We start from the raw sequence: 23,752 nt of genomic DNA, 5'->3' as shown, positions 1-23,752 counted from the left end.
TAGGTTGGCTGCTGGAAGTAGGCCAGGGCTGACTGTAATCAGCGCATCTCACAGGGTACATTCACCAGGGTCTCCAAAGCCCTCCACTTCTCGATAAGCACAGCTGCATTTATTGAGCACTTACTGTATTCTGAGTCCTTTCCACGCAGTAACTCACTTTGCCCTCACAACAACCCTGTGAGGTAGGAATTATGATACACAGACCAGAAACTGAGGCACAGAGTCATGAAGATAAATGTTCAAGGACCACAGCTAGCAAGGGCCAGGCTGGAACCCCACCCAGGTTCTGTGAGGCTCTGGGGGGGTCACATGGACACAGTCTGAGCGTGGTGGGAGGAGTTCTGGCTGGTACTTTGCCTTTCTATGGAGATCCTGAGGTCTCTCCTGGAAAGCTGGCTCCCCAACTTGCTGTGTGATAGACACATGGAAACTGAGGGAACTGTTCCTATCAGGACTCAACTTTGCCATCTGTCAAATGGGACTGCTGAAGGGGTCATCCATGGGCCCTCAAGGCAGACCAAGAGTGAGCCTGCAAAACTGCTTAGGAAGTAAAAGGCAAGATTCAGTATAGTTTAGTGGGTTCAAAATTTGGAATCCAGGTGAAACTGTATCTCAGTTTCCCCATCTATTAAGTGGGGGAGAATACCAGTGCCTGTTTCCCATGTACGTGGTATGGATTTCATGAAGTAGAGATTTATAAGGAGCTCAGTATGGTGCCAGGTTATGCAGTTAGTGCTTCAGAGATCTCCATTGTGATACCAAAAATCCATCACTGCCAAAAAATACACCTTGGAGCCAAGCACTCCAGATAGAGTGTCACGTCACATCTCTTAACCTCAATTTCCTCTGTAAGTGGGAATATAATAATAGTACCTACCGTATCAGTTTTCTCATCTGTGAAATGGGAATGATAACAATAACTAACATGTTGTGTGTAAAGATTAGGTAAAGTACTTCGTTATATGTGTTAGTTTCTTTTATTGTTTTTATTATTCTTAACAATTAGCTACCAAATATGTGCTCAGTGATAATACTGGTTTTTCCACCCCGGTTCCCGACGAAGGGACTGCAAGTACCAGCATGCCCTGCATCACCAGTTGGGGCCCCTCCGCCTGGTGCCTGCGTGCTGCATACCGGGAGTTGCAGTCCTTTCCAGGCTGGCCCCGCCTTGCCCCAGCTTGGGGGAGGAGGTTGGAGAGCCGCCCTGCCGGTCTTTGAATTTTGCCGCGAAAAGCGCGCGTGGCGGCCCCTCGGCCACGCCCCCCGCAGGACGCGGCGCCGCGTCACCCTGGTAACCGCCTCTCGGCCGTCGCTGATTGGGCCAGACCACAGAGGGAGGGCGGGGGGGCGAGACACCGCGGCAGCTGCGGGAGCTCGCTCCTGTCAGTCGGGCCAGAGCGGAGCAACGGGCAGGACAGTCGGACTGGTGGCTCCGCGAAGAGGCTGCGCGCGCCAGCCGGAGAAGGCGATGAGCCAGGCCCACCACCTGAGAGGTTAGGCGCGCAGCACCCGGACCTGAAGCGAGGCGAGGCGCCGGCGCGCGCCAGGCGGCGCGAGGCAGAGGTCCCGGGAGCCCCCGCGCGCCACCCCAGGCCATGGGCGCGTGAGAGCCCGGTGAGCGCCGCCCCTTCTGCACCTCTCGAGATCGTCCACCCGGTGTACCGTCCTCCGGGCCGTCCCCACGTCCTCCTTGCTGTACCCGGACAGGTTATTTCTCGGCGTGGAAGCCCCCGGGGCTGTATCCGAGCCTCCGCCGCCCGCTGTCGCCGCCTCGGCTGCCGCTGCTCTCCGACTTCCCATCCCCCCACACCCGGGGCTCGGAGCAGGAGGAGGAGGGGCCGGTGCATCCTTGCCGCCGCTCTTTGCAACCTGCGGAGGCCGGTGCATGCCCGGTGAAGCGCCCGGACCGCTGCAGGTGAGTGCAATCCTTAAGGAGAAGACTCTCCCACCCCCGGGCGAATCCAAGGGCTGCAAGCCACCGGCGGGCGGCGAGCGAAAGGAAGCAACAAAGACAGGCTGCAGCTGGGGCCGGCGAGAGGGGCCGCGGCTGCCGGGCTCCCTGCGCGGGCGGAGAGGGCGCCCTGGGGAGCGGCGAAGGCTGAGCTGCAGCCCTGAGTGGGACCCAGAGGGGAGGCGCAGCGCCGCCCGCGGGACGCGGTGAGCACAAGCCTCGGCGAGAATGCGCCGCTTGAGCGCCCGCGCGCCCCGTGTTCCGGGCGGGCGCGACCCCCGCTGAACGGAGACCCTCTACACACCCCGACTTCGGACGGCGCGGGCCGGCGCCTATATTGGCTTCACCGACAGCATCCCTTTCCACCCGAAGAGAGGTATCGGCCCCCAAGGGGGGCTCTCTCTGTCAGCCTCTGTCACCTCTGCATGGCTGCAACCCTGCGAGCAGAGAGTCGTCGCCGCTGAGACCTGGTTGATCCGGTAAGTTCCGCGGGGCGGGGTTGCCGGTTGGAGCTGGCGGCACCCCCTGGCGTCGGGGCAGCCCGAATTGGAAATAAATGGACCCTGGACTGTTGGGGATTCTGAAGCTTAGGTGCCTCTTGACCTCCCCTTTCCTTCCTACACACAACTTGACTGTACTTGCCAGCCGGCCAGAGTAGGGGTTGGGGACGTTGTGGGTACTCTGCTGGGCCCTGGGCCGGGTGTATGTCAGAGGTCACCCCATCCCTAAAGCCAACAGACAAAAGTAGCAGGGGTAGCGGCTCTGTCTTATGAAAATTCCCCTCTTGGAACTCCTGTGCCTTGGAGTGTTTGAGGAAGGGGGCACCCAACATGGGACAGCTTGGACTTCTCCCAAGTAGCCTCTGAGATCTTCAAGGGACATCGGCTCAGAGGGGTACATGGAGTCTGGGTTCCATGCGGGTGGCTGCTTTTGAGGACTGTTTCCCAGAGGCTAGATTGTAGCAGGGTTCCTTTACAGCCCATGTTCCTACAAAAAACTCGCAGGTATGGCGGGTGCCCAAAGCAGCCGTGGCATGACATCACTACCAGGCCTCTGATGTCACTGGGGTTGCAGAGGAGACACGATTTGTCTTGATCCCAAGCTGGAGAGCGTGGAGGTCGTTGAATCCAAGGGCGGGGCTGGATGCCTTTGGGTAGTGGAGGGGGTGAAGGCAGACACCCCACCCCAAATGCAGCCCTCTGACCTAAATCCCCTGTGCCCTGATGAGGTGGGGGCGGGGGGAGACGGCCCCAGCTGTCCCTGGTGAGGCTCCTCCCCTCAAGGACAGGTGTTCAGCTTTGGCCATAGAGCCCGGGGGCTTAGGACTCCCACACAGCAACTTCCTGCTTTCCAAGGGGATTGCAACAAGACCCCCTCACTGAAACACACCCAGCCAGCAGGCTGAAGTTCCCTGGGTCCCCAGGGAGCCGTAGGTGCACTGCCTTAAGAGGGGCTACTACCTCTGGTCAGGAAAAGCTGGGTGCCTCGCTGCCAGCCAGGAAAGGTGCAAAGGAGCAGCTGCCTGCTGCCCTTCAAGTTCAGGGGGTCCCCTGCCGTTCACTGCCAAGACGAGGGGCCTTGGCCAAGCCTAAACTCCTGACTGCCCCACTCCTTTTGGTGTGGAAGATGATTTTGACAAGCTCCATGTGGTGTTCATTAAGCGAATGGAGGGCAAGTCAGGCCCATCCGTGCCAAGGTCTGAATAAAGCGTGTCTCTGCCAAGGGGCCAGTTTTCTGAGTTGTTGTTTTTGTTTTAAGATTTTATTTATGTATTTTTAGAGAGAGGGGAAGGGAGGGAGAAAGAGAGGGAGAGAACCATCAATGCCCCCAACTTGGGACCTGGGCGGCAACCCAGGCATGACCCGGAATTGTACCGGTTTGCAGGGCGACACCCACTGCCCTGAGCCACACCAGTCAGGGCAAGGGGCCAGCCCTCTCATCCTCAGCACACGCCGGCACTGGCCCTGGCCCTGTTCCTTGTGAAGGCCCAGAGAACCCCCGGGCAGCACCCTGCTGCTGGCTCTTTGATTCCCCTTCTAAGTTCCTTCCAGCAATTGCTGCCAGTGTCGGATGTGGGTGAAACTGCTGTGATCACATTTCTAGGAAAAGGTTAGAGAACTGTGTCATTGCTTCAGTGGCGCGGGGTGGGGTGAGAGCAGAGGGGAGTGTATATGAGGTCATTATGAGAAGCCAGGCCCCGTCTCTATGCAGCAAACATTTTTTTTCCTGTTGTACCCGGCTCTCTAGCTAGATGAACAGGTCAATAAATATCAGTGGAACTGCTTTTGGGGGCTTTGCAGGGAGATGATATTTCTAGCTGCAATGGTGTCGTTAAACACACAGGCTTCCAAGGACAGAGGAGCAATAGCAGATGGGTAGAGAAGTGGGAGAGGTGGGCAGAAGGGCTGTTTGCGCTGCCTCTCAAAGCTTCCCAGTTTAGAAACAAACTCAGAGTGCGCCGGAGATCCACAAACACAGGCAGTTGGAGGTCCTCCATGGAGTATTTACACTTCCAAAGCCAAGGCGGGGGTGGGGGGGGCTGTCAGAATTGGGCGATTCCTTCTGTTCCCTTCCCTGGGCTTGGCAACAGCACCAGGTGACGCACGGGAGGGAGTGCCAGCTTACCCAGCGTGCCAGGCATTTTATAAGATCTCAGTTCCTCTTTGGAGCGACTGACGTGCTGTATGTAGCCCATTATACAGATGAAGAAAGCAAGGCTAAAACAGGAAGTGATGATCTGCGGGTGCTCAGCCAGGCAGCAGCAGAGATTGGACTCTCAATGGTGCTGGCTTCAGCGTTCCCAGGTCTTCCCACCCTCTTCCATGGTCCCGCCTCTTGATGGAAAAAGTCCCTGTAAGAGTCCAGGGCTATCGGCTATAGGGGAAGTCTGGCCTCACCGAGATGTCTTGCCACACGGAAACCCAGGTTGGGCTCCTGCTTCCCCGTTACCTACAGGACAGATGGAGCGGACTAGCCACGTCTGCCCTGGCCTTGCGGGCAGCCTGCTTCCCTCTCCCCTGGCACCTCTCTCTCCAGCAGTGGGGGAAGGAGGGTATGGCCTGAAACCTGCCTGCCAGGACGGGATGAGAGAGCGGGCCGCAGGCTCCTTGTCATCTGCCCCTGTGGGCTTACCTGGAGAGGGGTGTGAGGCTGCCCCCAGCCATCCCGGGGACCCTCTTGAAGGCACCCAGCTGGTGGGGAGGTCAAGAATATAGATGGGGCAAGGGCATCCTTGTAGATGTGACTTCCTGACCCAGCCTGAGGCTGGGAGAGGGCCCTATAGGAGGAGCACCCTTCAACTCTCAGGGCAGATGGGATCCACCCGGCAAAGGTGTGGAAAGAGTGCACTGGGCAGAGGGAGTGGCCACGTAGTGGGCCTGTGACGGCCGGGGTGTGCTGAATGAGGGGACGCGCGGCCCCGGGGTGGCTGTGTCCTGGACGCTCCGGTGGACGGGGAGGTGTAGGCAGGGGAGAGGGTCCCTGTCAGGGCCGGTGACGTGGGACATGCTTCTGACAGGGCAGGGAGGGCCGCCTCAGCCCCCTAGGCAGTCTTCTCTGTCAAGGTTAGCTGTGCGCCCTCCGCCCCCACAACCTTCCGCCCCTACAACCCTATCACATACCTAGTTCCCGGTGAGCTCAGCCATCCCTTCTCCCTTCTGGGTCGCACAGGTGCTCTGGACCTGGGCTGGGCTACTTAAAGCCCCAGTGGTACGGAGCCAAGCTGTGGAGTGGGTCTGCCCCTGTTGGCTGTGTGACCTTGGGCAAATAGCTTTGCCTCTCTGACCCTCTGTTTCCAAACCTGTGAGGAGGAGCCGATAACAGCTCCCACTTCCCAGGGTGTGGTAAGGATCCAGTGAGGGCTTAGCACAGGTGGTGGCATACAGCAAGCACTCCATAAATGCACATTCTCCTGGCCACTATTAGCTTCATCCTCAGAATGGGGCCTTGAAAGGTTTTCCCAGTCCCTCTTGGACCTGGAGATCAAAGACCCCAGGGCAGGTCTGGGACTCCCGCCCTTCCAGTGGGCTCTGCTGGGCCTCCTCCCTGCCTGCCCCGGGCACGGCACATACGCGGCTCTCATCCGAGCTCCTGGGGTGGGTGCTGGGGCCTGGCCAGGGGGCCCCTCCCCAGCCCCTCTCCTGCCCCCGCGGCCTTCACAAACCGGAGGAAGCAAGCGGAGCGGCTCATATTCATGAACCGTAATTCAATCAGGCTGCGATTCCTCTGGGCGTGGGGCGGGGGTGAGAACGAGGGGGCGCGCACAAAAGGGCCGCTTTATTACCTCCCGCGGCCGGGAATTGCTGCTCTCCCCCAGCAGCGGCCGGAGCCTCCTTTATTGTGTTAACCCATTTGCGTGTCAAGAGCTATTGTGCGCTTTCTCTGCCTGTGCCAGGCAGGCTGCGGGAGGAGGGCTTCGCGCTGGCCGGTCACCTCCGCGGGCGCCGCCCACCGACCTGATTGGTTGCTAAGTGATTTGCATCCAAGGTAATCACTTTTATCTCAGAAGGATGTCGACTATAATTATAAGCTACTGACATCTTTTGAAATCTGCCTAATGACTATTTTAGTCTGCACAGGGTGGGGAGGGGGGATTCTGGAGGCTAGGGGAGTGGGGGAGGGAGGAGGCTGGAAGGTGGTTGGATTCCTTCCACCTGGACCTTTGATTCATTAGTTGAGAAATAGCTGAGTGCCTACTGCGTACCTCGAACAAAAGATAGTGCGGAGATGGGGCTGTTGCATTCCCGTGGGCGGAGTTAGTACCATTGCAGAGATAGGGAAATAGAGGCGGTGGGGAATGGGCCACTGGCCCAGAATCACATGCCCCCTAAGTGGCTGGAAGCTGAGTCTCTCTAACCCCCAAATCCCTGGAGTGGAGCATAGACAGAAATAATGGGATCATTCCTGGGTAAAGGTCACCTGTCTGGTAGCCTCCCTGGGCTTATGTCATGACCCTAAGATATGCAGGTGCTACCCCATTTTGTCAGGAAGGAAACAGGGCACAGAGAAGTCCTGTTGCTGCCCACAGTCACACAGCCAGAGAGTGGCAGAGGTATGAGGTCTGCTGGTAGCCAGAGTGGGATTCCCGCTCTCCTTTCTCCGCTCCCTTGTGGTTCTGTTCGGTAAACACCTGGCATCAGCCTGGGCCAGGCACCTTGCTGGCCACTGTCTGGGTGGCAAAGCTCCAAGGACTCCGATGGCCCATAGCCTCCATGCAGAGTCCAATGAGTCTGCAACGAGCTCAATTTCTGGGCAGAGCCAGCGCAGGCCTGAAGGAGGGACATGGAGGAGGAAGAACTGCTGCGGGTCGTGCAGGGCTCCCTGAGAGCGGGGCCTTTCGCTCTGGGCCCTGAAGCCTGGGTAGATCTGCCCGGCATGGAACAAATGGGGATCCACTGGCAGAGGGAGTTTGAGAACCAAGGACCATGACCGGCAGGAGCAGGGAAGCTTGTAAGAGGGTGGAGGCGAAGGGGAGACCAGCGAGGAGGGTGGGTAGGGGCTTGAGAGTGTCTGGGGCGGGACTGCGGCTCGTGCACCCTCGCTGGCCTTCCCCTTGCCTTCCCGCAAGTCACTTGACCCCGCTGGGCCTCACTGCTCTCATCTGTTCAAGGGAGTCAGAGCAGTTTTCTCACCGGCTTGTGGAGGAAGTGAGCTTGAGTGTGTGGAGGGCTTAGGTGAGCCTGACTGAGCCCTTTAGACCTGGGTGGGCAGGGCTCAGGCCCCAGCCAGTCATCCTGGCCCCACAGCAAACCAGCATCCCAGCCACAGCAGCTGTTTGGGGCCCCGGGAGCCCCCGCCATTGTGCAGAGGGCACAGGGGACAAAGGCCTGAGAGGTCAGGGGGTAAGGCCGAGGCTGGCTGTGAACAGGCTCCTGGGGATGGAGACTTAATGACATGAAACTTAATGGCCCAGAGTCTGTGGGGAAGGGGCCTCCCTTGGAGGAGGGGGAGGGCGGCCCAGCCACCAGCTGTCTGCTCCACAGACTAGCTGTCCCGGCAGGGTCAGCTGTCCCTCAGGGTCCGGGTCTGAGCTTGGCACTGGGGAGGCAGCGGTGGGCAGGGCCTCCCAGCTAAACTCAGTCCCCAGGCCTGATTGGGGGCCTGGCCCTGCCCCTAGCATCTGAATAACCTCAGTCTCATCGTCTGTCAGATGAGCCAGGGATCCACTTTGGAGGGCAGCTGTGAGGCTTGGCAGTAACCGATAGCAAGTGGGCAGTAAACAGGAACTGCTATTTTTGCTCTTTATTCATCCGATCATTCAAAGAGATTCAGTGCTCCGTGCCAGGCTCCCTGCCAGGTGCCGGGGACGTGAAGATGAACAAACCCAGTTGCCTTGAAAGGTGGTAAGGCCTCCAACACATCACAGTACAGTGGGTTAGTTGCCACAATACAGGAATTCACAGTCTGCAGGCACTGTGCCAGGAGCCGGGGGACAGAGTGAACAAGCCAGACGGGGGTCCCCAGGCTGTCAGGGTATGCTAGGAAATTGGAGGTCGGAATTGTTACTTCCCGCTGAGAGCCAGGAATGGCGCCCTGGAGGTGGAGACATTTCTGATTGCTGGCTTTGGGGGCTTCTGTCTAAACACCTTTGCCTGTTACGGGAATCACAGGACACCGGTGGCATCTGCCATGTGCCAAGCTGAGCTTCTGGCTTTGGCCTTTTGTCCTCTCATCTAATCCTTATATGGTTCTGGGATGTCAATGAAGAAACTGAGGCTCAGTGAAGTGAAGCGACAGCTGGGGGCCATGGGGCAGGTCACACAATCCCCTTCCTTATCCACGCAAGCTTTCGCCCGTCTTCTGCCTCGTGCGGGCACGGAGCTGGGTGAGGCTGTCACGCGAGAATCCTTGGGCAGTAGCTGAGAGGATCCAGTTCTGGGCCAGCTGTTGCCTTAATAAGCTACACGACCTTGAGCAGGTCACCCCCCACGCCAGCTGGGCTTCAGCTGCGTCCTCTGTGAAATGTCAAGGATGGCAAATCCATCGCAGGCCTGTCTTGCTTTACACTGCTGTGCCCTTGGCAGACATCGCCAATCAATTGCTGCCCTCTTCCCCTGCTGAGTTCTTCCCCTGACCTTGGGCTCTTTCCAGGGCTTTGGGCAGGCAGCACGAATCAATCAGCAGGGTTCTTTCCAGGGCTCTGGGCAGGCAGCACCAATCTATGAGCTGAAGCCCAGTGCCTGCCTGGCCCTGAAGAGTTCAGGAGTCCCTCTGGCGCTTCTCCATGTGGTTCAGAGGGCCAGGATACCAGAGGGAGGGACACTGGAGTATCTTCTTTGAGGCTATGGGCTGTTCTTCAGCCATAAAAGCTGTGGAGGTGTGAGAGTCTGTTACCTTCCTTCATCTCCCAGAGAGACCTGTGTCCCCGTCCGGGCAGCCCAGCTCGTGCTCAGCGCGATGGCTCTGGGCAGATTCCGGATGCTCAGTCTGGATGATAATGGCGGTGTTTAGCGAGCTCTTCCTGAGAGCTAGGACCTTCATGGCCGCCCTCTCACTTGTCATTCTGCAGAATACCTGCAGCATGCCTCTCAGCTCCCCTAGGAAGAATTCTTAGCCCATTTTAGAGATGAAGAAAATGAGGTCAAGAAGACGAAGGGCATGCCCTTGCCGAGGGGCTGAGCTGACATTCACACCCAGGTCTCGAAGCCCGCGGCCTGGAGCAGGGCCGGTCAGGGCGCGGAGGCAGCTTTGTTAAAGACTGGTTCACTTCTGACAGGCCGAGATGGCCCTTCCAGGTGGAGGGAACAGCATGAGAAGCAGCTCAGAGACAGACAGACAAGAGTGTTTAGGTTGAGGGACCAGTGTGTAGCTGGATGTGGCTGCATTGTGGCGAGAAAAGGGACCATAGAGGGGGCCAGGGCTGGTCTTGGCATATGGACTTTGCCCTCCCGTGGTAGGGAACAGTGGCAGCTCTTTGAGTAGATGAACAACCCAGTCCTGTCCAAGTGTATTTATTCAACATCTGCATGAACCGAGGGTGAGGTCAGCTGGTGCTCGGGGCTACCTCTGGTCCCCTGGAAGCTTTAGCCTAGAATAGTGACTGGTATGCAGTAGGTCAGCGTCCAAGAAATGGTTGTTGAATGACTCAGTGAGTGCTTGCTGGACCGACATGCTTCTGACCTCCCGTGGGTCCAGCCGCAAGGAGGAGAGGCCGGAGTTCCCTCTTTCTCACAGAGGTTGAACTTTGGGTTGGGATTGGAGCTGGGGGAGGGAGCCAGGAGGGCACCAGGGCAGGGGTGTCCCTCCCAGCCCTGCGGGCCCTGCCACCTGTGCCCCAGACCCATCCTAGACTTTCCAAGGGATGTTCCCGCCTCCCTGCCACTCCTGGCCGGCAGCCTCGGCCCAGCGCTTGGGGGAATAAAAGATGAAGGTTCATGACCATTTTTTAACTCAATAAAGGGAGAGACAAGCTGCAGGCTGCAGGCCGGAGATATAATTAGTTCGCAGCAGTGGCGCTTTCTTGATTTAGCTTCTGAGAGAACAAGACAAGGATGTTATACCCAATTAGCAGTAACATCCAGTCGGAGGCTCAATAGGTGAGATAACAAGCTATTTTTATGACTTTTCTTTCCCAGCTTGGAAGGGGCGGGGGGAAGGGGGTATCAGGGCCTTATTTCTTTTCATCAGGGAACAATTATTAGCAATCTCAGGATTTCCCAAAGGCAAATGATGCATTTGTAAACCCAAACAAGCAAGTATCCCGGGGTGGCAGGCTGGCATTTGGAGTCCAGGCCTAGTGGAAGGGGTTCAGCCCTCTTGGCCCCATTTTGGAAGCCCTCTGGAAAGGTTCCCTAATGCAGAGAGCCCTGGAGTTGTGCTCAGTACCTGCCTTGATTTCCCTTCCTGCTTCCAGGAGGCAGAGGGGCCCGTCTCCCGGGGACGAGGAAGGAGCCAGTTCTGGCCCTTGGCAGCTCTTCTTGGCACCATCCTAGATGTCTTCTGCCAGCTGGGCCGGAGACTCTGGTTCCCCAGCCTGAACCTGCCATTGCGCTCTGCCTGCTGGACCCCCATTATGGTTCGCGCTGCCTGACCGCCCTCCTGCCTGCCCAAGGTCCCGGACCTGGTCTCTGGCAGGGCCTGAGTACTGATTAGCTCCTCTCTGTCCACCCTCATTACCCTCTGAGCCAGGGCAGCCGGCACCCGGCACCGGCCAAGTCTCTGCTGGGGAGGGAAGCCCTGCCAAGCCCCACCCCGGCTGCCTGGCCACACTCCGACTCCTGGCGAGGGCTAGGGGTTGCCCAGAGAGGTAGCTGGCATTGCTGCCGGACACCCTGTCGGCCAGGCCCCAAGCCTCGAGCAGGTCCCTGGGCCGCTGCCCATCCCGTAGCATGGAGCCCCACCCTGCCCCGAGTTCCACCTCCCTGTCAGTGTGGAGCCCCGCGCTCGTGGTTCAGACAACTGACAAATCCAGCCATGCAAAGTGGGAGTTTAATTGCAAACAGTTTTTATGGATCATGGGCCCATCTGTGCCACCATATGCAAAAGGAAAAAAAAAATCCCCATTTAAAAAAATATCTCCCTGCGCCACCCCCCAAACTGACTCCAAAAGAAACAGTTGCCAAGGTTTCTCTGGCTGGAGCCAAGCACAGAGCTGGGACCTGTCCCGGGGGCTTCCTGTGGGGTAGGCCTGGCAGTCGGGGGCCAGGTGGGGCAGGGCCGAGGGGCCCCCGTGGAGCCTGCCCGCTGGGAGGAGGGGATGGCCTCTCAAACTGCTGGCCGTCCACTGCGTTCCCTCGCGGCTCCGGGCCTTGGCACAGGCCATGCAGCTGTCCCAGTCTTTGCTGCCCCTTCCCACTCGGCATGGCCTGTAGAGAGGACTTGGGGCATGGAGTGGGCATTACACGATGCTGATGGAATGTGAGAATGAGTGTGTTTTGGGGCCCACGGATGAGCCACTTCCTCTCCCATTTCTAGCCCAGGAAATGGGCCCCAGGAGGGTCTGAGATATTCAATGACTGCCTTGATTTCTCTACCTGCTCCAGAGAGGCACAAGGAGGCTGGGCCAGGTCCCCTTGGGGCTATCCAGGCCCCCAGACTCCCTATTCCCAGTGGTCCCTTCTGCCAGGGTGCCCGGCTCCGAAGATGAGCCCCACCCAAGGGTCAGGCCTCCTCAGAAAGCGCTTCCCCCTGGGGCCCGAGCGGGCTGGCCGTCGGCGTCAGCGTCCTGAGAGGGCTCCCCCTGACGCGGCCTGCCACGGTTTGATTGTGATGCCGTCTTACCCCAGCAACTTCAGACTACCACTTCTTCCTCTCTGGGCCTCAGTTTCCTCCTCTGTAACATGGGGATAAGCTGGGATACTGCGTGTAAGGGTCTGTCATTTCCTTTTCCCAAGGGAGGGCCTTTGCTTTGTTCACTGACATCTCCCCAGCGTCCTAATCAGGACACTTGCCATTCAGTGAGCGGGCGACGGCACGCGCCCGTGGGCACAGTGTTTGGAGAACTCCAGGGAGGGAGGGAGACATACGCTTTTGGCTTGTCAGAAACTCGGGGTTTTTACACCCTTTTTATTGAAGTCTAGAAACCACTGGGCAGCTTGTAGGGTTTATGAATTCTGTTCTCCTGATGAGGGAACTGAGGCTCAGAAAGATCCAGGGACCCTCCCACGGTCATGCAGCCGGAAAGAGGCCAGAGCTGGGACTGGAACCCGGGTTTCTGTGACTCCAGCTGACCAAGTCCCTGCCCCTCAAATTATAGGTGAGGAAGGTTAGGTCCAGAGCAGGGAAGGGATTTAGCCAAGGTCACACAGTAAGGGAATAGCAGCCAGCATTTGTGGGGTCCTTCCTACCCCCATTATAAGTTGAGGAAACAGGCCCTCCAGCTTCAGGCCAGGCCAACTGAGTCCACTGCTCTTCCCGTCTTCCCCTCCCTCCCTCTTTCCTAAGGCTGCCTGGGGTCACTGTGCCTTTGGTTTCCCTATGAGCTTCATAAGCCAGCAGCTCAGTGTGTGCCAGCAGCCGGGCCCAATGCTGGGGGTCTCTGTGCCCCAGACCCCATGGCCTCGTACTTGGTGCAGCCCTCCCGCAACAGGTAGCAGGGGGACGTGGGAGCCCTGGGACCCGTGCGAGCGAAGGCTGGCCAGGCCCCTGGCAGGAACCCAGGCCAGGCACCAGGCAGCCCGTTCCCCTCCCGGCGGTGATCACCAGCTCCCGTTGTAATCATTAAAACTATTAGAAGGAAACGTTCGCTTGAAGCAAATGTCAGGCGTCGAGCTGTGCTTTGTAAACGCTCACAATTAATGCCAATCAGGCCCGGAAAAAAGCCGGCCTGGAATCCTGTCTGTTTCGTCTCGTTTGTCAGCTGGTGCCGCTTCATGTTGCACATTTTCATACAATTGCTATAAACATAAAAGGGAAACTCCACAGTGTTCCCGGGCGCCCGGATGGTGCGCGCCGACTTAATTACTTGGTGTTCCGCTGTTCACTTGGCCGCCCTGAGCGGGTGGGAGGGAGAGAGGCAGACTCTGCGTGGCAGGGTACGGTTTTCCTGGGGGTCAGCCAGGGAGATGGGTCCGGCTCCAGGCCTGGGTCTCCTGCCTCCCCCTCCCTGGCCTGCGGAGCTGAGGATGCCTGGGAAACAAGAATGAAGTGCTAAAATGTTTGCAAAATCCTCAAGGAGAAAGAGGGGGCCTGAGCCCATTAGACTTCAAATCCCCAGTCCATTTCTTAGAATGCCCCCCACCCCCGGTTGTCACCCAGCTCCTGCACACCAGGCACTGCGCCCCTTGCCAGCTGGGCCTCAGCTTTGTCATCTGTGCATTGGGGTAGCAGCCCATCGGCCAGGACTTTAAGCTGACTGGGGCCGGGCTCTGGGCGGAGGGCACCAGCAGGCTTTTTCTCATTTGGCTCTTGTTGCCCAGAGGTGAGGCTGGGAGTCCCACTGCTGGAAGTGGTAGAGCTGGGATTTGTGCCACCATTGTGCCACCCTGCTATGCTCTCCCTCCCAGGCAGGGTGGCTATAGGGTTGAAAGGAGATGAGGCAGCACATGGTAGGTGTTTCATGAACAGGCCAGCAGACAGGCGGGGGGCAGTAGGGGGCTCAGGCCTGGCCTGAGGGTCAGCACCAACATTCATGGACCTGGCTGGGTGGGGGGTGGAGGGGTCTACCAGAGGTGCCATTCCCCCTCCCTCCCCAGGGGGCGGGGCTAAGGAGGGAGACGCCGAGAGGGTGCCTGGCCCAACCTTGGGACACCCCCGCCCGCCTCCCCTCCCCCTGGTGCCTCTGCCCTGGCTCTGAGGTGCTGGGTGCTGACTGTACGCCAGGCCCCATGTCACCCAACTGAGCCTTCAACACCCCACAACGCTGGCCATGTTACGATCATCATCTCCATCGCACAGATGAGAAAACCGAGGTCCAAACAACCTAAGGTTACACAGCTGGCGTCAGGGGGCAGCTGGAGTCAGATTCGTGTCCAGGCTCATCCACTCCAAAGTCTTTCTCATGCCTTCCCAGCCCCCTCCCCACCGTGGCCTGGATGTGGCCTTGCCACATACCATGAACCCTCCCCAAGACCCTTTTGAGCCCTCTGGCTCTCTGTGGATGGGTCTTTTGGAGGCCAGGCTGGCTCCGCAGAGACACACCAGCCTTTGTGTAGGCTCAGGCCAGGCAGGGCAACCATCGGGGTGGGGAGAGGGCGGTGCAGCCACGCAGGCCAGGGATAAATACTCGGAGCCAGGAATAGAGGCCCCTTTGTGTGGCGTTCTGTGGGGGAGGGGTGCTGCCAGCTGCTACCCTGTGTGACCAGGGAGGTCCGAGCCCTGCACAGAGGTCTGCTGCCACCCCCCAGGGGACTGGCCAGGAGCCTGTCATCTCCCCTGCGGCCTCCTTCCACCATTGTTTGCCTTCCTCTCATTTCCTGGGGGCCTCTGGCTCCTGTGGAGCCACTGGAAGCCATTCACCGGGTTTGCTGTGGGCCTACTATGTGCCACCACTGGGCCAGGCATTCTATCAACCCTGAAGGTACAGGGCAGTAGTCCCATGTGACACATGAAGACACCGAGGCTCAGCAAGGACAAGTGACTTGCCACCCTCCCACAGCTTGCCTTGGGGCCAGGGTGTGTGCCCTGCTGGTCTCGGGGTCCCAGGACCCAGGGCTGCGACTTGAGGTGCCCACCTCATTGCCTGGATGGTCTCGAGAAGGCTGCTGGCTGTCTCTGCTCCATGACGGGCACCAGGTGTCCACTCGATCCCTTTGTCCCGGTCAGGCTCCGGGGCCAGCGGCTGCAGCTTTGGTGGGGGCCCTACCCGAGAAACCTCCTCCGAACCTCAATCCCTTGGCTTAAAAGTGGGAATGAACTAGAACCCAGCATTGAGGGCTGTGCTGAGGGGACAGGCAACGCACTGAGCTCTGGGTCTACTACGCACACTCGGGCTGCACAAACGTCGCTTGCGTTTCCAGCATTCCTACTATGTCCTGCAAGGTGAGAGGACAAGCTGAGGCAGTGAGCCGGTGACAGGGATGTGGGGGTAACTCTTAGGAGCGCAAGCACATGGCAGGGGTTGTCTCCTCGGGTCCCTGCCACCACCGACAGGTCAGCAGACTGAGGCTCAGGTAACTGAAGTGACTGGTCAAGGATCCCAGGGTCCCCAGGGCCAGGAACAAGGAAAAGTAGCTTCCTGGAAGGCCCGCCCTTAATCTCTTCCTCACCCCCACCTGGCCCACGGGGCCGCTGTCCACTGCAGACACTGACCAAGTCCCTCTGTGAGCCAGCTCTGGGTGGGAGGGCCAGAACCACCCACAGGAAGCCCCCAAAGACTGCTTGGCTTTTCACAGCATTTTCGAGCCACCTGGGACCAGCTCGCACTGACCAGGCCATTCCCTCTCCTGGGTCTTTGCTCATGCGGGGCCTTCCCCCAGGAGCGCCTCCCCTGCCCCTCCCCCAGCTCACTCACGCACGCGCGTGCACAAACACACTCACACTCTCTACAGGGGTAGCTCCAACTTGCCTCTTCACTAAATACCCTCTGTCTAGTTGAGGCTTGGAGTCCCTCTCTGGGCCTTGTACCCTGCTCACTGCCACCTGGGCCCTAGGCCTTTTCATCTCTCTCCCAGTTCTTCAGTGTGGTGCACAGTAGGTCTTCAGCAAAGTCTGAAACAGAGACACAGCCCTGACCTTCAGGGACCTAGTTAGTCCCCGCCTAACAGGACAAACATATAAACAGATCATTGGCAAGGCTGCATGTCTGGGAACGGGGTCAAGTGCAGGACACCTGAGAATCAGGAAGCTCCCACCGTGGCTCTTCCTACTCTACAGCAGGGAATGAACACTTCCGAGCCCCTACTATGCTCCTGAAAACTCAGCCATCTCGTTTAAATCTTCCCCAGGCAGGGCAGGGTTACAGGCCGGACAGGAGGCTCCAGAAGGCAGGTGCGGCTGAGGCCACACCTGACCCCATAGCCCACACTCTTCCCCAAGACAGGAGACTCAGGTGCCCATGGGGCCAACCAGGTGGCACAGGGAACAAAGCAGCTGCCACTTAGCCTCGTGGGAACGTGGACTCAGTGGTTCCAGAGCTGCCAGTTTTAGTTTGTTCTCAGGAGAAATCAGACAATGAGAATTTTAGGTGGAATTTTTGTTTTTGCTTTCTTTTTAGTGTTGGCAACCACATCACAATTTTTTGCATTTTTATTTTATTTACTTTTTTTACTGCAGCAAATGGAAAGAAAGTGTGGGCGGAATTTGGACCCTTCAATCATGTGCTACAGTCTGGATGGAGGGCATGATTGAGGTCCCAGGAGGTCCCACCTTCCCTTTCCCCAGCCAACAAGAGACCCCAGAACCCAGAGGCAGCCCCACACACCCCTCGAGACACCCCCAGACACGGCCTTCGCTGCCAGAGGCAGAGGCAGGAGGCAGGGCCTGAGCCCCACGAGGGCACCACCCAAATAGCTATAATCAGCAGCCTCGCCAAGACTTCAAACTCACCCAATTATCCTGTGAGGGAAAAAAAAACACAAAATGAAAACAAATTAACATGTTTGCATAGAAGCTGCTGCAGCGACACACAGCCGTGCGCACGCACATGCTGGCGCGTGCCCCGGAGAGGCTCAAGGCGCCATTGCCACCCTCGCCAGGCCTGGCACCCACCTGGCAGGGCTGGGTTCAGGGTCCTAGGCTGTGCCCACTGCCCTGGGCCAAAATGTGCACTAGGCCCAGCAACTAGATTGTCCCCAAACCTGATTGGGCCTTGTCTCAGTCTACTGACATTCAGGTTGGTTGGTTTGTTTTTTAAACTTCGTAAGCACATCAAATTCATTCCGTGCCAAAATTCAACCTCATCGATCTGAACCTCTTTCTTCAGATGGGAAACTGAAGCACAGAGAGGTTAACTGACCTGCCTAAGGCTGCACAGCTGGCAAGTGGAAGAACTGGGGTTTGACCCCAGATGGGCCAGCTCCAGAGTCCTCTGCAGCTCCCTCCTGTCTGTGGATGATGTGCCAAAACCCCAGCCTGGCCGTCGAGGCCGCTCCCCAGCCCCAGCTCCCCCAGCCTGTGTCCATTCTCCCCGGCACACCTCCCCCCTGCCCTGCACGCTCCCCCACGCTGAGGGGCTGTGGGGGGTGGTCGTGATCACAGCGCCAGGTGGAAATGTGTTCAAATGCCTGATATCCCAGTCCCTTGCTGGATGGCCTCAGTCAAGGGGCTCCTCCTCTGTGCCTTCGTTTCCCTTCCTGGAAGATCGGGCACGTCCCTCGTCCCCAAGAGCATGCCGCCAAGGAGGTCAGATTCTCCCTCTTCTGGGCAGCTGCTCCTCCTGGGAGTGACCTCGCTTCTCTGGGCTGCCTCAAAGCTCCGTCTGACAGGGGGTCTGGGTTGCTGGGTGTGCCTCATCATCTCTGCTGTGTCTGAGCCTCCTCTGGTCCCACAGCCTGGCGCACAGCCGGTGCTCGGCAAGGTTTGGCGATGGAGCCATCCCCACGCTGACCTGGGCATACCTGGGGCTTGTCCCTGGGCGTCGATGGATAAACGGTGCACGAAGGAGTTGGGTTTTAGTTCTTGAAACGCAAGGGTCCTCAGGCCAGGGCTGCAGACGCCTCCTAGCCCCTTCCCTCTGCTCTGCAGGGCCCCTGACAGATCTTTTCACCTCTCAGCCCCTTGCCGTCATCTCTGGCCCATGATGGTGAAAGCTGAGGCCGGGCGTTGCTGGCGCAGTGGGCGCTGGTGGGTGGTGGATTTTAAGGAGCTGAGAGGGCAACCGTGAGAGCAGCCACGGCCACTGAGCGAGTGACCACGGTCAATGTGTGCCTTATCTGGCTTAGCCCTCATCGTGGCCAGGGAGGGAGGTGTGGATTCTAGCCCCATTTTGCAAATGGAGAAACCAAGGCCCCAAGGGACTGACTTAAGAGAACCCTGCCGTTAAGTGGCAGAGCTGGGCTTGGAACACAGCAGCTCTGGGTTCGCGCTTTAGCCTTGGTGTGGCTGCCTGGCCCTTTCTGCGTGCTCCTGAAAGGGCTGAGGCCCACAACGCAGGCAGCACCTTGAGGATCAGAGGATGAGGACCAGTTGTAGGGTGCGGTCCTGGTGACGGTGGTAGGGGGCTGACTTCAGTGACTTCAGGATGTCCCTTTCGGCATCAGCCTTTTGGCCTTCAGTCATTCCGACCACTCAGGGCCAGGCCGGCGCCTGGGGGAGTTGACCCAGCGCCCACACCAGGAGTGTCCAGTCTTATAGGACATTGGGTGCTCATTTGGAGTCCCAACCTTCCCTCAGCTTGGCCCTGCCACAGGCTTGAGAGTCCCACAGACCCAGCTCCACATCTAGACCCCACCTCGTGGCCTTAGATGAAGCCTTGTTCCCTCTGAGCCTCTGCTCTGCCTGTTGAACGGGAGCTGAGGGTAAGCCTGCACCTCTCAGGATGGGCCCGAGGCTGGGGCATGGTGCCCAGTGTGGTCCACGCTAGATGAAGCAGCCCCTGCCCAGACCTCCTAAGGGGCCCTTCCTCTCCTCCAGAAGCTTCCCAGCCCTTGAGCTTCCAGGACACGCTGGGGATGGGGCCAGCCTCGCCCCCCAGACCCTGCCCCACTGGCCTGTGACAGCGGCCGAAGGGGAGGCTCCCACCTACTTACCGTCAGCCGGCCCCTCTGCCTGCTCTCCGCTGGGTTGATGAGCGCTCACTCAGCTCCCAGGGGCACAGTGTTACAGAGGTGTAGCGGGGTTTGCTGGGTGGAGGTGGTACGCTGTGCAGTGAAATGAGGCAAAAGAGACCCCAGGGCAGATGGCCAGAGAAGAGAGGAGCCCTGTGAGCCCCGGAGCCATGCAAGGAGCAGGAAAGGAGAAGAGGCCCCAATGCACCCCTCTGTCCAGTGTGGGTTTATTGAGTGTGTCCTCTGTGCCTGGCCTTGGAGCAGAAAAAGGACTAGACAGGGGCCTGTGAGGCCCAGCTCGACGACCCCACTGCTGTGCACCCCAGGCCAGCTGCACAGTCTCTCTGGACCCACCTCCTCGAGCCGTGCTGTGGAGAGGGCTGCAGGAAGAACACTCGGCGGTAGTTGGTTGAAGGCTTGGAAACTGCACACTCAGAGGATCAACCCAGCCTCACCCCTTGGGGGTGGGGCAGGAGCCAGTTCCAGTGGCCCAGGGTGAGTGGCAGGGGCGTGGCTCCCTCCTGTCTACCCGTCTGAGGCTCAGAGAGCAAAAGCTAGGGGTTGGTGGGGTGCAAGAAGGAGGGACAAGGTTCTTTTTCCTCCCCCATTACAAAAGTAATGTTCATCTTTTAGTATTTGCAAATGGCAAGTCTGATACAGAAAAAATTCAGCCATCGCCCAACTGCCCAGAGCGGAGCACTTGGCTTCCTGATGGGGACATTCTTCCCAGGTGTCGTGCGTCCAGGAGGTGTCTCATTTTGCCCTGCGTAAATGACCGTCCTGGTCAAGCAGGGCTCACAGGAGTGAGCAGCTGCAGGGACCTGGCCCCGAGGAACGGCCTGCTCCCCGCAAAGCCTGCCCTGGGCCCTGCCTGGGCCCCGCACCCATCGGCATGTCCTAGGCTGACCATCCGAGAGCCACCCGCCTGCCGCCGGCCGAGCAGCCCATTGTCTGGCGTGTGGGGGCTCCGAGCAGCCGTTGTTCTGCACACATCTGATCCCGTCTTTTCCACATCAGATCATTTGTAACCGTCACCAGGCAATCGGGCCCGTCGCTGATTCAATCTCGGCTTTGTGCTGTCACAGCCGTTTTTCTGCGCTGGGCTGATTTTGAAAAGAGGCCCATCTTCTGGGCCCGCTTTTATAAGTGGGGGGAGGGGCGGGGATCTTTATGTGTATGCATGTGTGTGTGTCCGTCCCCCACACACATGCGCGTACACACACAGACACATTAGTCTCTGCCTCTCGTCCCTGAGAATAGAATTCAGAATGTGGTAGGTGGCAGGGGCCCTGGGCAGCCATCCCAATCCCCATCGTCTACCACCTGCCTGTGACCACCTACTGTGCGCCCCAGTCTTCAGACACAGCAGCATGTGTGCAGCAGAGCGCACAGATGCTACATCATTCACCAATAAGATAATTTCAGAGTGGTAATGACCAGGAAGGAACTACAAGGGTGATGGGGTAGTGGCCAGGCCAGGGGTTGCTGCCTTCGATGGAGTGGTCAAGGAGGGCTCCTTGGAGGAGACGGTGTTGAGGTGAGGCGTGAATGAGGAGACGGAGCTGGCACAGAGGGTTTCATTCTTACCCAGCCTGGACCGGATGTCCTGTCGGTATAGAATCCACCCCAGATTTCAAAGACTTAGTATGAAAAAGAGAATGTAAAATATCTTATTAGTACCTTTGGAATATTGATTATATATTGCAGTGATACTATTTTGGATATACTAGATTAAATAAAATTAATCAACACTTTCTCTTGGGAGTCCTAGAAACCTTATATTTTTATTGGAGGGCATTGTGGCAGAATAGTTAGGTAGAAGTGAAACTGCAGTGCAAAGGCCCTGGGGTAAGACCAGTGCAAAGCCTGTGCAGCTGAGGAGGGTGATGCAGGAGGGGCAGAGGTGCATGCGGGGGCCTCCGAGGAAGCCGTCAGAAATGCCGCGGAAGCCAGTGGGGGAGTGGTGAGTGGCGAAGGCAGGCAGCCCCCAACGTGGGAAGCTCAGCCTGGCCACTGCAGGGTGGGCCCGGTGTGCAGGGCCCTGGAAGCTGGGAGGTGACAGGGCATGTGGTTGCAACAGGGGTCTGTTGTAGAAGAGTTGCTGGCGGGGCCTGCTGGAGGGCTGGCTAGACCGGATCTGCCCCCATCTACCCACAGCTCCCTGCTTCCCTCAGTCCCTGGATTTCAGAGCCACTCCCTGCCTGGGCCCCTCCCCTCGCCACGTGCCCTGGCTGAGACTGCCTCCTCCCGGAGCAGCTGCTCCCTGTCCAGTCCTGTCAGGGAATTCACAAAACACCCCAGCATCCTCTTCTGCATGGTGGTCAGTGGCTAAATCCCTTTTAAAAAGTTATTTAAAGAAAAAAAGCAAGGGATGCATGTTCACCATAGAGAAATTAGGAACACAGAGAAGCACAAAGAAGAAAAATCAAACTCCCCAGAGAAGAGGTCTCACAGCAAGGCTGTGGCAGAGCTGGGGTTGGAGCCCAGGTGGTCCAGCCCCCCTCCCCAGGGCTAAAATCAGGGTGCCTTGTGGCCAGGTGACATGAAGAGAGCTTCTCCACTAGAAAAGGGGTTAGAGAGGCTGCATGCCCTGAACCTAGCTCACAGCAGAGGGCCGGAGTCAGAGACCTGGCCCACGCACATGTTTGGTGCTGCTGCTGGGCTGGAGCTCCCCGTGTTGTCCCCCCCCTGCCCCCCGTCCCAAGGCTCCGCTGGCTTCTGCACCAGGGACTCAGACATCCATTGAGCCTCGGCTTCGGGGCTAAAGTCCATACTAGCACTCACCAGCTACTTTTATGCACCGCCCCCCGCCTCCCCAGCCACATGCCTCAGCCCAGGCCATTCCTGCTGGGGCGCAGTCTTCTCCCCTCCTCCCTGCCCCTTGTGCTCTAATCCTCAGGCCCACCTCTTCTGCTGGGCCTTCCTGCGCCTTCCGCCCCTGGCCTGTGGCCCTGGACAGCCCCTTACCCCTCGGGCCTCTGTTTCCTCAGTAGTAATTGCCTTCCTCTGCGGCGCGGGTTGGGCTAAATCAGGTGATGTCTGTGAACTGCTGAGCCCATGGGGAACACTGGAAATAAAAACTAGCTCCTATTATTGCTCTTATTATTAGATTTTTCTCCTTCCCTGTTGCTGACTTAACCCCGACCGGTGGTGCAGGAGCCTGAAGGAGGGAGGGAAGAGGGAACCGGCGGGAGGGTGGCTGGGAGCTCCATGACGGGTCCTCCTTTGCCCTCTACCCTGCTGTCCGGACTCACCTGGCAACTCTCCCTGTCCTTTCCGGCTCCGCTTATACTTTGCTCCTCTGGGAAGGCTCCCTGCCCTCCTCCACAAATACTCGGCTGAGGCCTTTCCTCTGAGCTTCCCCAACCCCCATTAGAGAGTCTAGCACCGATGGCATTAGGATTGACTCCCAGCTTCACCCCTCATCCCTTTGCTGGAAGGGGACAGTGAGACTTAATAGCACCGGGATTGAAGAACCAAGGCCTGAACTAGGAGCGGGGAGGCCTTGGATGACTTGAACAGTTGGTTCTGCCCCAAACTTCCCGCCCTGAGAGGGGTCTGAGATTTCGGGGCTTTGCTTCCCCACATTACTAGGGCTTCCCAAAGGCTCTTTTGCATGAAAACAAGCCCCCATTCACTCCCTCAGTGCTGCCTGTCAGGGGGCTCTGGCTCTGGGAGGGGGCCAACCAGGTCCACTGCCAATAGCAACAACTGTCCCCGCACAGCATCACTGGAGGGGGCAGCATTGAGCCTTCATATGAGCACCCCCCCCGCCCCCTGCTCCCCCACCCCCTGCACTCCCGCACCCTCTTCCCCCGCACTGACCCATCCACACAGCGCCTTCTCATAGCCTCTCCCTGCCCTGAGCCAGCACTTGACTACAGTAAGAGGTCCACGGCACCTTGAGTCTGGGGCTCTTTGCCCCTGTCCTCTCTGTCCTGGTGACTTTGCCTGGGCTCACATGCAGGGGCTGTTGTCAGTTACTCACCAAGGAGAGATCTTCTCCAGCAGCTTGGAGGTGCTTCAGGTTCTCCACATATACCCATGTCTTTCAGGTCTCCCTATACTTGCCTGAGCTTTTGCCTGTGCCTGGGACGCCCCCCTTCTTCTCTTAGCTACTCCCTACCTACCTATCTGTAGATGATAAGCATCAAGCGCAGTAACAGTGTCTACCACTTAGGGAGTTACCACTATGACCCTGGCCCTTTGACTGCACTAATTCATGGTAAGGAAGGAACTCCTTTTTGGGAGGAAACTGAGGCTCTGAGAGGTAGAGGCATTTGCCCAAGGCCACGGAATTAAAGGGTAAAGCTGGGATTTAGTACAGAGATCAAGCCCGGCACCTGGCTGCAAAGCCGGGGACACAGTACTGGTGCCCGTACAAGGCAGCAGGGCTGTGTTTTCATCTTGATACACCTGGGATGGGTAGCGTGGCCCCATGACGGCTTGTTATCCTGCCTTGTAACTGTCCCTCTGACCCCGCCCCCCTCTACTTGTCAGGATCTGTCACTGCTTTAGCATCTACCACAGGCCCTGGCACACAGTAGGTGCTTAATTCGGCATGTCCTTCCCGCCCAAGAGGTAACAGTGCTGCCCAGGGCAGGTACAGCTAAGATAGTTCCCATGGCGACTGACGTCACGGCGCTCCCAGGACCGCCCCCTTCCTCCAGGGCAATGGCGCTGGGAGCTGGCCGTGGTGCTGAAGGCACGAAACCTCAGC

General features: G+C 58.2%; 1 protein-coding gene across 1 annotated transcript in view; it reads left to right on the top strand.

Annotated features, from left to right (window-relative positions):
* Positions 1-2,243: 2,243 nt before the first annotated feature.
* Positions 2,244-23,752, top strand: part of FAM222A (family with sequence similarity 222 member A) — a 46,354-nt gene continuing 24,845 nt past the window's right edge. Inside the window, exon 1 of the mRNA XM_054594431.1 lies at positions 2,244-2,430. The gene's annotated coding sequence lies outside the window, so the exon portion shown is untranslated. The remainder of the gene's footprint in view (positions 2,431-23,752) is intronic.

This window comes from Pteronotus mesoamericanus, unplaced genomic scaffold, assembly GCF_021234165.1.
Source record: "Pteronotus mesoamericanus isolate MK-2021 breed Mesoamerican mustached bat unplaced genomic scaffold, CSHL_Meso_final scaffold_507, whole genome shotgun sequence".
NCBI lineage: Eukaryota > Metazoa > Chordata > Mammalia > Chiroptera > Mormoopidae > Pteronotus > Pteronotus mesoamericanus.
This window is presented reverse-complemented; position numbering and strand designations above follow the sequence as displayed.